Raw genomic sequence first — 10291 nt, 5'->3', positions numbered from 1 at the left:
CAAAATTAAAAATGTTTATAACATGGTCCGTTTAACTTTAAGCAGATAGTTAGGCCTGTTCCGTTTCAAAATACGAGGAATTCTCTATGAGGTCTGGTCTTGAGGCTTATTTCAAATACCTGAAAAGTTAGCTACTACTGTCCCAACTGAATAGTCTTGTTACATATTCTATAATGTGGACTGGAAACAGTCTGCAGGTATAGGTCTAATGTTTGTCATGTCTCTTTCTTGCCATGTTTTTTTTTTTTTTTTTTTCTCTTTCTTTTTTTTACATTTGCTAATTAGTTCTTATCACAAAGTACAGTTCAGGCCGATGAGAGTTGGACAAATTAAAATTGTCAAACTGATTATGGCACCAGATGAAAAGTCAGAGGATTACCAAATTCATTGAGGCAACCTTTGTTGGCTGTACCGTGTTGAGTAGGGTCCTGAGAGGAGGTTTAATCAGGTGCATAAGTGAAAGCACCTGTGTGAGTTCCCTATGTGTGCAGGGGCTTCAAAAACAAAAATCCTAAATATAGAAAGCCATGCTGCAGGTGCTTTGCTGGTTCATTTGCTGGCTCCAGCATCGTGGTTAAAAGAATTTGATGCTTTCTTTTGTTTTATGATTGTTCACTATAACATCTTTAGGCGTTGGACTGTTGGTCAGACAAAACCAGACATCTGAAGACGTTTTGATGGAGACTCTTTTGATAAAACAATTAACCGAAAAGATTAATGGACAAAATAACCGCTAATGAAAATAATCATGACGTGCAGCCCTTTCTCTCAGTGTGAAAGGTTTTTAGTGTATCACATAAATATCTCGGGCCGTTCACCAGTCCAGCAAAGGGTTAGAAATAATGAGCTTATATGCCCTGCGATATAAAATGGCTTCAAATTGATTATAATTTAGACTGGATTTACGTTGCTCCTGGAATGTTTATATATACTTTTTTAATTGTAATTATATGTTCTGATTGCAAACCATATGAAGCATTTAACCTGCCTAGTATTTTAAGCAAGAATATATATGTAAAACTGAATTATCTGATTCATGTCTTAACCTTTTACTGGTGTCAGCTGGAGCCAGCAGTTTGCTTCAAACAGCATTACGTAACATGAAGTGAAGCCTGTCTAGATATTCAAATTCCAAATATCCAATGGAGATGGCCCAACCATAATAGGATAAGAAGAGGCCTGCTGAATGTTGACTTTAACTAATTTGGTTAAAGTTTTCAAAGCACAAAGAGCACACAGAAGCCCGTCGTCTACAAACGCTCTTTAACCTCTCCAACCTCGAGTAGCCCTGTAATTCACCCTTAAGTAGCTTAAATCCCTCTTGAGTATCAACAATTCACTTCTGTGCTGGCTGTCATAACGTTTCCTCACGAGTGAAGAATAGTGTGTGATTATCTTTAACAGGTTTTAATTTTATTTATTTATATTCTGAGAGAAATAAGACAGTTTGGAACATACAGAGGATATGGATGAACAGCAGAAAAAAAGGTAGATTGTTCTGGAGAAACTTTTTACAGCCACCTTTAATGCAGTGTTTGTAGTCTCCATAAAAACAAAAGCTGTGGTCACTGTAGATTAATATAATAATTTGTTCTTGCAGTAAAGAAAGTGTCAAAACATCCACTTTTTAAACCTTTTTCATTTTAATAAAATGATAAGTCTGGTTATATTCTATATTGTTATTATAAAGAAATCCCACAAAAAGGCGCCTGCATAGCTCACCTGGTAGAGCGTGCGCCCCATGTACAAAGGTTCAGTCCTTGTCACAGCGGCCACAGGTTCAACTCCGACCTCCGGCCCTTTGCTGCATGTCATTCCCCCTCTCTCTCCCCTTTCACCTCGTCAGCTGTCCAATATAATAAAGGCCTAAAATGCCCCCCAAAAAATAATCTTATAAAAAAAAGAAATCCCACAAAAAAAGACTCAAACCAAAAATGAATATATGTGTATCACAGCCTGATATATGTTCTTCCTCTGTGCCATAGAGCTCCATTGTTGTTAAAAACACATCAATGAGCCACACTGTTGCCCTGGGTTACATGTTCCTTTATTACCATGAAAACATACTGTATTACACATACTTTATTTTGACTCAATCCCATTTACACCATCCTGCTGTCACAAATACTCACTAGAGCACTAAATGTGGATTAATCCGCCGCTGAAAATAGTCCCCAACAAATGCACTATTTCCTCCTGAGAGTCTGCAGCCATGCTAACAGTTCTTTGAGGCTGTACTTTGCCACAACATCAAAGAGGTGAGAGTGTTTTTATCAGTTTTAAATGCTGTCTTAGCATGCTAACATTGGCTGGTTAGTCTGATGGGAATGTCAGTAGTTCTGCAGGTATTTAAATGTAAGTTTGACCTGATGATGGCGCTAGATGGAAAGTCAGCAACAAAGTTATTACAATTCATCCTGTGGGAAACATGAATGTCTGAACAAATTATTATGGCACTCCATCCAAAACTTATTTCACTCAAAAGCTACAAATCTCCACCAACTGGTGGCACTAGAGGATAAATAGTTTTCAGATGTTTCAGTCTGGATCAAAGTTGTGCGCTGACTGACAGTCGTTTAGTCTAAATTCTTAGTTTAACAGTAAAATGGTGTGCTTGTTAAGATCTTGATACACTTGAGCCCAATAAACATACTGGTCCAGTACACACTGGTCCAGGTTTAAACATGCCCTGTTTGTGCTGAAGGTTGGTGTAATAATAAGAATTTACCAAAAGATGTCAGTAAAAACTCATTTATGGGCTTCACCTGGCAAACAACGACCTTAGTGTGTGTGAGGAGATTCTACTCGCATTGTAAACTGTTTTTCATAAATACAAAGGTGACTTTAAGTGGTTTATCTTCCATGACAACCAGTGGCTATCTGTGTGCTCCTGAGGTGAACCCAAATAATCATAACCATGAAATCCAGAAGCTCTCTGGCTATGTTAGTGTCTCATATCTCAGCTCTGCAGTGTCTTTTCTCAGGGGTGAAAACAGATCGCTGTAATATCTCTACGCCAGCTGTTGGTCGCTCAGTTTGCTGCACTTAATCACCGCTCATATGAGAGATGGGAGCTCTGAGGGAGTATTATGGTCAGCGGAAAGTGATGTTCCTGATATTTAACTGACATTTCATGCAGAGCTTTAGGACACTGTACGGTCTGATACAGAGCTCAATGTTCTGCTGCACAACGTTGGCAACATGTTGCTTAAAGTTAAGATTTTCATGTAGTTAATTGTCTAGAAAGTACCTATCTATCAAAAAGTGAGTTAAAACAATGTTGATTAAGCATGTGGCCCACTGACGAAAATGCTTGTCTTTACTGCTTTGTCGAGTAATACAATCTAAGTGTCTGTGGTGACTTTCCCGCCCTAAATTTAAATGGAGCGCAGTTAGTGACGCTATTTACATGAGTTAGCAGGGGTTGGTTTCCCCCGTCTGCCCCAGGTGGAGCTTGTCACTGCTGCTTTTGGTGCATTCCATTGAAATTGGGAACTTCCGATGAGGAAAGATGCACAGAAATGGTACGTTAATGGGGCGCCTACATTTCATTACTGCTGACTCACAATGGGGGGCCAACAGATAGAGAGAGAAGACCGTTCAACTTCCAGTCTAAATAAAAATAAACAAACAAACTCCCACACCCACGAGAGGACCGAGCTGATATCACATGTCAACCTCTGCCATTGACTGCGTGTAGCTCAGGTGGGACACAGTCACCTGACGCTCGGTCTGTACTCCCTGTATTGAACCACCCTCTCTCAGAGTCGCTTTTCGGGATAAACATTCAGGAAATAACAGGCTTAAAGCCAGCCGTAAAGCCTTGGAGCAGCTGGGCTCTCATCTCCGCCCGCAGCAGCAGCAGCCAGAGGGTTCGGCAGCTCTGCTTCCCGTGAAGAGAGCTTCGGGGATAGGACTGCCACTTGCCATGAGGGACTTGCTTACCCATTCCCACCTCGGGCTTCGGGCCGGCTCGTGCCCGCTACCTTCGGGAGAAGGCACGAAGGCCACGAACAACCCCCTTATTTTATCACTAAAGGGCGTACATTTTGTATGGCCTCAAGAGTTTTTCTACCCTGCACTTTCTGATGCTCAGGTTGGTTCAGATGTTAGCACTGTTAGCCATGTTGCGTCAGCTAATAATGTTAGCAGTGAGGCGCCACACTCGGGTCGGAAGGGACGGCCCTTTCTTCCCCGGGTGAGGCAAATAAGGGGAAAGGGGTGCATGTAATCTCAAAAAAAAGTATCTCTTCTTCTCTCTCCACCTTCCTGACAGCCCCCCTCCCTTTCTCCACGCAGTTGCTAGTAGCCAAGGAGGACACGGAGGATTAAAACAACATGATGGACTCTTCAGAAGAGGTAATTATCTTCACTCGAGTTTCTGCGCGGGAAAGTCGCCGGACGCAACAACCTTCTGAACATAGCTTTGTAGCAACTCATTTGGCAATGGCTTGAATGTAACGGACGTTCATTAATATCAAAAAGTTACGCACTAAAGCTTTAAATGTTGAACTCCATGTAAATGTTGTCTGATGTTTTTGGATCAATAATGTTTTGTATTCTTCATCAAATCACTCTGCCTTGATCATAAGTTAAACATTAATACTGAGTCAGTGTAGTTTCTGACATCTTTACTGTTCAGAGACATGCAGAGAATAATAAAGAGCCGTTGATCACGCTTCATTCTCAGACCGTCACCACAACAATAGGGCTGTAATTAAAATGGACTGTGTGTGTGTGTGTGTGTGTGTGTGTGTGTGTGTGTGTCTTGGTCTGACAGGGCTAGCCATTACTCTCCATATCATGGTGGAGCAGCTGCCCCACCAGCCAACATCTACCAAAAGACACCACATTTACTATTATTTATTTTATTAAGTAAAATTTGGCATATAGTTGTGTGTCAAATTTACACACATCCTACACATCCACACAAATCAGGTATTCAGACAGCCATCTTAGAGGCCACACAATCAGCTGGGTTTGATTATAAATCAGGCAGTCAAGAAGAACACACACACAGGCTTTTGTAACCCTATACTTGTGAGGACTGTGATTTATAATGCATTAAATTTCCCCTTGAGAAAATATGGACCCGAGAAAATGCTATCACTTTCCAAAAATGTCCTCACTGTCAAGGTCTGGAGCTCAAACACACAAACACACACACACACACACACACACACACACACACACGCACACACACGCACACACATGCACACGCTTACGCATACGCATACGCACGCACAGACGGACAGACAGACAGAGACACACACACACACACACACACACACACACACACACACACACACACACATACATACATACACACACACATTTCTTCAGGTAAAAGTCTTTTTTAAACCTGCACTGTGCAATTCTTGTCTCCTCCCTCTGGCAGTGAGAGTAACCACACAACCCTGTGTAACCCTAACCCTAACCCTCTCCTCCTTACCTGCCCCATTACTCTCTGGCTGATGGACGTAAAATGCATCACTTCTGCTGCGCCATCACAGGAAAAGTCACCACAGACACCAGACAACTCTGGTCGGTACACTGTGAAATACACAGAGCTTTCCTTAGCGACAAAAGGCTTTATCAGACCTGTGTGAACTCATTTCACTCCAGCTTTAAGAACCTTGAACAACTTAAACATTGTTAATATTTCCGTGTTAGGACAAGTAGAATAATGATTAGAAATTGTTTTGTTGGAGTGGAGTGTTGGTTAAGTTCAGGTGCATTTGTCAGTTTTCAAAGTCATTTTTTGCCCCCTAAAATGTATAATTGAAGCTTTCATTCCTCTGAATCCTCTGATGTCAAGTTTTTAGATACAGACTTTATGCAATTTCTCTTTTTGAGATTTCAAACTTGTCAGTTGTTAAATAATACAAACCTTAGAGCCTCAGAGGGCTGCTCTCTGATGCAACTTCACAGTAATAGTCTAGTTAAGGAGCCAGTTAGCCTCAAAGAGCTCTATAGGATCCAGACTGTTGCTTGTGAGGCACTGTGGGTCAAATGTTTGGGGTTTGGGGTGGCATGATAGGCAGATGGGGTCATTAGACATTTCTGAGACAGATGTTTGTTTAATGTATTTTTAATTTAATTTTAAAAGACTCACTTATAGATCCAAATATCTAAGCATTTAAAGGCTCATTAAAAGCAGGTTTGAATCCAAAAGCACAAGTGACACCAAGCCAGTAAAATAAAAATTTTACTCAAGGTTGAAAACAGGGAAATGGACCAGTATGCTACTGGGCTGATGGGAAATGTAGGAGCAGGTGTGATCTCTCTACACGTCATCTAATTGAATGTAGTGATTGTTAGAAAATGTGTGTCTCAATAAACCTTTAGAACATTGTGAACTGAACCCTGCTTTGTGTCGCTTTGTCCTCCGAGATCTCAACACTGCTTTCAGAATCTACTCACACGGGTCAAGCCAGTATAGATGATAGGATTGGAACCGCAAAACAATCGTGATCGGATTGTTTCACCACAACAGGATTGTTAGTACAAGGCAGAGAGAAAAAAAAAGCAGACAAGAAAAATGTGAGCCGAACATTGTGATAAAGCAATAACAAGTGTTCGCATTTATAATGAACACACACCTGCATACACCAGCACATTGAAGTGCTTTATTTACTCAGGTGGTGAAGAAGAACACTGAGGATATTTATGGATCTGTCTCTGGTGTCTGTGACAACCTTTTGTGTAACACAAGAACACAGAAAAAAAAAAGCCCGTCAACGACAATAAATTGGAGAGGGACACAAATCACAGCGACACAAGCTTTCCAGAGGCTCGTCCCCGAGGCTGAGTTTAAAGGGAGGTGATATACAAGTGTCTCCTCTCCACTCAAAGCTGCGTACCCAGCGGGATGTTTTACAGTTGATAAGTACCAGTAGCAGTCTTGTAAAAAGTCCCACTTTTAATGAACAGGCTTCGTGGCTGCTGTGAGACTTTGAAACGTCCTTTGGGATACACCAGAATGGTCTCAAAGCTGTTGTTAAAGTCCTACACTGCTCTTTTCTCTGATCCTACAGCTTCACTGTACCCGCAGAAGGCTGCTGTCAGCACAGAGACATGAAGGCAGTAAAACATTTTACTGCTAACAAAGGGACATCTTTATATTGTTTGTTTTTTTTGTTCTAGTTTCTTGGCTCAAGCTACTACAGCTTAGCCTGGTCCTACCAGACTCTCGTATTTCATTTGTACAGAGAGTCTGGCCACTCTCCATTGACAAGTGTTAACTTCCTTGAAGGCGGGTACTTTGTTGAAGTTTAAAACTATTGGATCTGCCCAGAGCCACTCTGGATCTGCCATAACCAATCACTAACGTCATGGCCACCAACAAAACTCAGCAAAGATTGTTCTTGCTCGGGCTTTAACTTCTGGATATTCGGCAGCGTTGCCACAGCGAAACCACAGTAGTAAATAACAGAAAAACTTACCATTGGACCCAAAGCCCATAGTAGACAGCCCGTTTCTCAGAAATAAAAGCGCACTTTTGTTTATTGAACTTAGTTCACAGAAGAGCTGTTAAAGTAAAATATCAGCCGCAATGTCTTTCTTTAGACAAAGTCATACCTTATGATTTACATTATCTGTTAAAGTGAGCAAAATGTTAATGGAGTCTGGAAAGTAGTAAAGGCCGGCAGTCACTAAACTCCAACTCCACCAACTCCAGAGTTTGTATTTTCAAAACAACAGGCCTTCAGAGCAGTGGGCTTTTGTTTTACAGGATAATGGGCTTTTTGTCCAATAGGACATTTTTCAAACTACTGGGGTTTCAGAATAATGGGCCTTCGGACCAATGCGCAGTCCAAGTCAGGGAAATCGACTCACTTGTGTAACTTGATGCGATGCAGGGGGAAAATTAAATTCTGCCCTTATGTCTTGTAAGACATAAAAAAAAAAATCTTGCCTTGTCAAATGATCATTTATAGGTGAGGTTAAATATACAATTAGTGTGAAATTCAACCAGCAAGTTGCTCTTTAAAGTCATAGGTTTCCTGCAGGCTCATTATGCAGGTCAACTGGTGGTTTGGAGCTCTGTGGACTAACAAGTGAGCTAACAAGCTTGCAAAAAGGCAAAGCTTGTTAGCTTGGGGAGCTTTGGTCTTGGGAAAAAAAATATTTCTTTCAAAATATATTTTCTGTTGCAAATGTGTTGTTTATAAATGTCATTTTAGTGCTGCAGCATCAGCTGAATCAAATATTCACATTCAATTATAACATCCAGCTATCCTCTGATCAGATACATAAAAGTCACAGTTAATGAGAAGGATTACGCATTGATCACCCTCTGAGAAGTCATAGAACTGGAGAATCCGGGTTGAAGGATGGGCAGTTCAATTCATGAGAATAAAGGGTATTGATCTCTGGGATGTCCCATTGGAATTGAATTGTATCATTATAAATGCCTCCTATTTTCTGATTATGAAAAATAAGCTGTTTCCCTTTTTCTTCTGGATGTTCTCTGACCAGTCTATTTGTATTGCTAATGCCAGATACACTGCAAACAATGCCCAGTGATGTATAGTGCAGAGAAAAAAAGCTCTTGTTTAATGTCGTGTTGTCATTAATAGAGAAGGTCATACTGTACAGCAAGCCTGTTTGCACAGACTGAAAAATGTAGGTGCACCTTGAGATGAAGCATTGCTATCACCAAGCCCCATTAAGCCCAGGATCAGCACAGAAATATGCATCTAACGTATTCTCCAAGGACTGAGACTGTGCTGCACCTCATTTAGTGCCAAACAAGAGGCTCCTGTCATTATTTGGACACTGTGCAAGTGCATCATGTATCAACTAGGAGTGTGCTACGAAGTTAAATTCAAGTTTTGACCCACGTCTCATCAAATATGACGTTTTGTCATAATTCAAAGCTGCACCAATTAATAATTTTATATTAACAATGGATCAAATAACTGCCGAACTGGGGAAACTGTGCCGAACCCAGAGAAAAATATCAATCAACTCGTCAGTGGTCTCAGCTTTATGGAGCTTTTTAGCATCTTTCAGATGATAGTTTTTGGTTTAACAGTGGCTTTGTTGTTGCTGTGTTTTCTCTGTCCAGGGGTACGTCCCAGGTCCTTAAATTGCATCCACGTTTCTTCACTTGCTTCCCTTCTTCGTTCGTCCCACCGAGGAAATCATGCGAGGAGAGAGGAAACGAGAAAATGTGTTTTTTAGAGGGATGAGACGTCCTTTCCTCTGAAAATGCGACATGGCACACACCTGGGCCCGTTTTGCCACTCCCTACACCACTGACTTTACAGATTCCTCCCATCTATTTGTTGGGTTTCATTATGTTTTGGTCAATAAATTACTGTATTCTTTAATAAACCCGTGTCTCTTATTTTGTCGCAGTCTTAGAGCTGGGCTGTGACAATGCCAACAATGACTAAGCCAATTTTGTGTTTGCAGCTTTTTGTGCTGCCCCCCAAGAGGCCGAAAAATCAATCAATGCTGCTTTAAAGGTGCTACATTTTCTTTTCTTTTCTCTGAACATGTAAACACAAGAATGAGTATATGTAATGTTTGGCACTTTCTAACAGCCAACCTTTGTATTTAATGTGTGTGTAACAAGGCTGGATTTAGCCTAAAATCTGCCAGATTGTGTTATGAATATAATCTGTAACCTGAACTCTTCAACACATTCAGACTGGGTTTGTACTTTCCCCCCCACATGCATACTGTGGGTTTGGGACAGGTTTGGGTCTGAAAACAACAGTTGAGAAAATAATCTCCCTATAAGGTCTGTTGTCAAATTGAATATTAAAATAACATTCAAAATTGAAATTACACTTGAGATAATACTACCAATAACATTGATTAAATCATTGACATCAGAAACATTGACTACATGTTCCTTATCTTTGTAATAAAACAAAACAATGTAGACTAAAAGGTCCAGTATTCATCACACTACAGTTCATCGCTTTGTTTGTCTTATTTCGAAAACATGAAGTGTATAAAATGGGTCACCTGGATGTATAATCAATGAGTATATTGATATTTCTCCAACAGCTGGAAGAGATTTAACATTAAGTTTTTAAAAAGTGATGTCTTCTCAGCCCAGTGAATAAAACAAACAATCCTTTGGTGCACTGGAAGTGATGTGTTAAATGATTTATGTTTGATAAATAAACTACGAAAGCCAGCTTTAACTTAAGGTATCATGCAGTAAATTACCTCCACTGTCTTCCCTATGTGCAGATGACGTCCCCTCCCCTCCTGTGTGCAGCTCTGCATGTGGTAACGGGGAGGGCAGAAGCGCTCTCTGCGTCTCTGC

Source organism: Sander lucioperca, chromosome 21 (assembly GCF_008315115.2).
Source record: "Sander lucioperca isolate FBNREF2018 chromosome 21, SLUC_FBN_1.2, whole genome shotgun sequence".
Lineage (NCBI taxonomy): Eukaryota > Metazoa > Chordata > Actinopteri > Perciformes > Percidae > Sander > Sander lucioperca.
The sequence above is the reverse complement of the archived record's forward strand: the minus strand, read 5'-3'. Positions refer to the sequence as shown.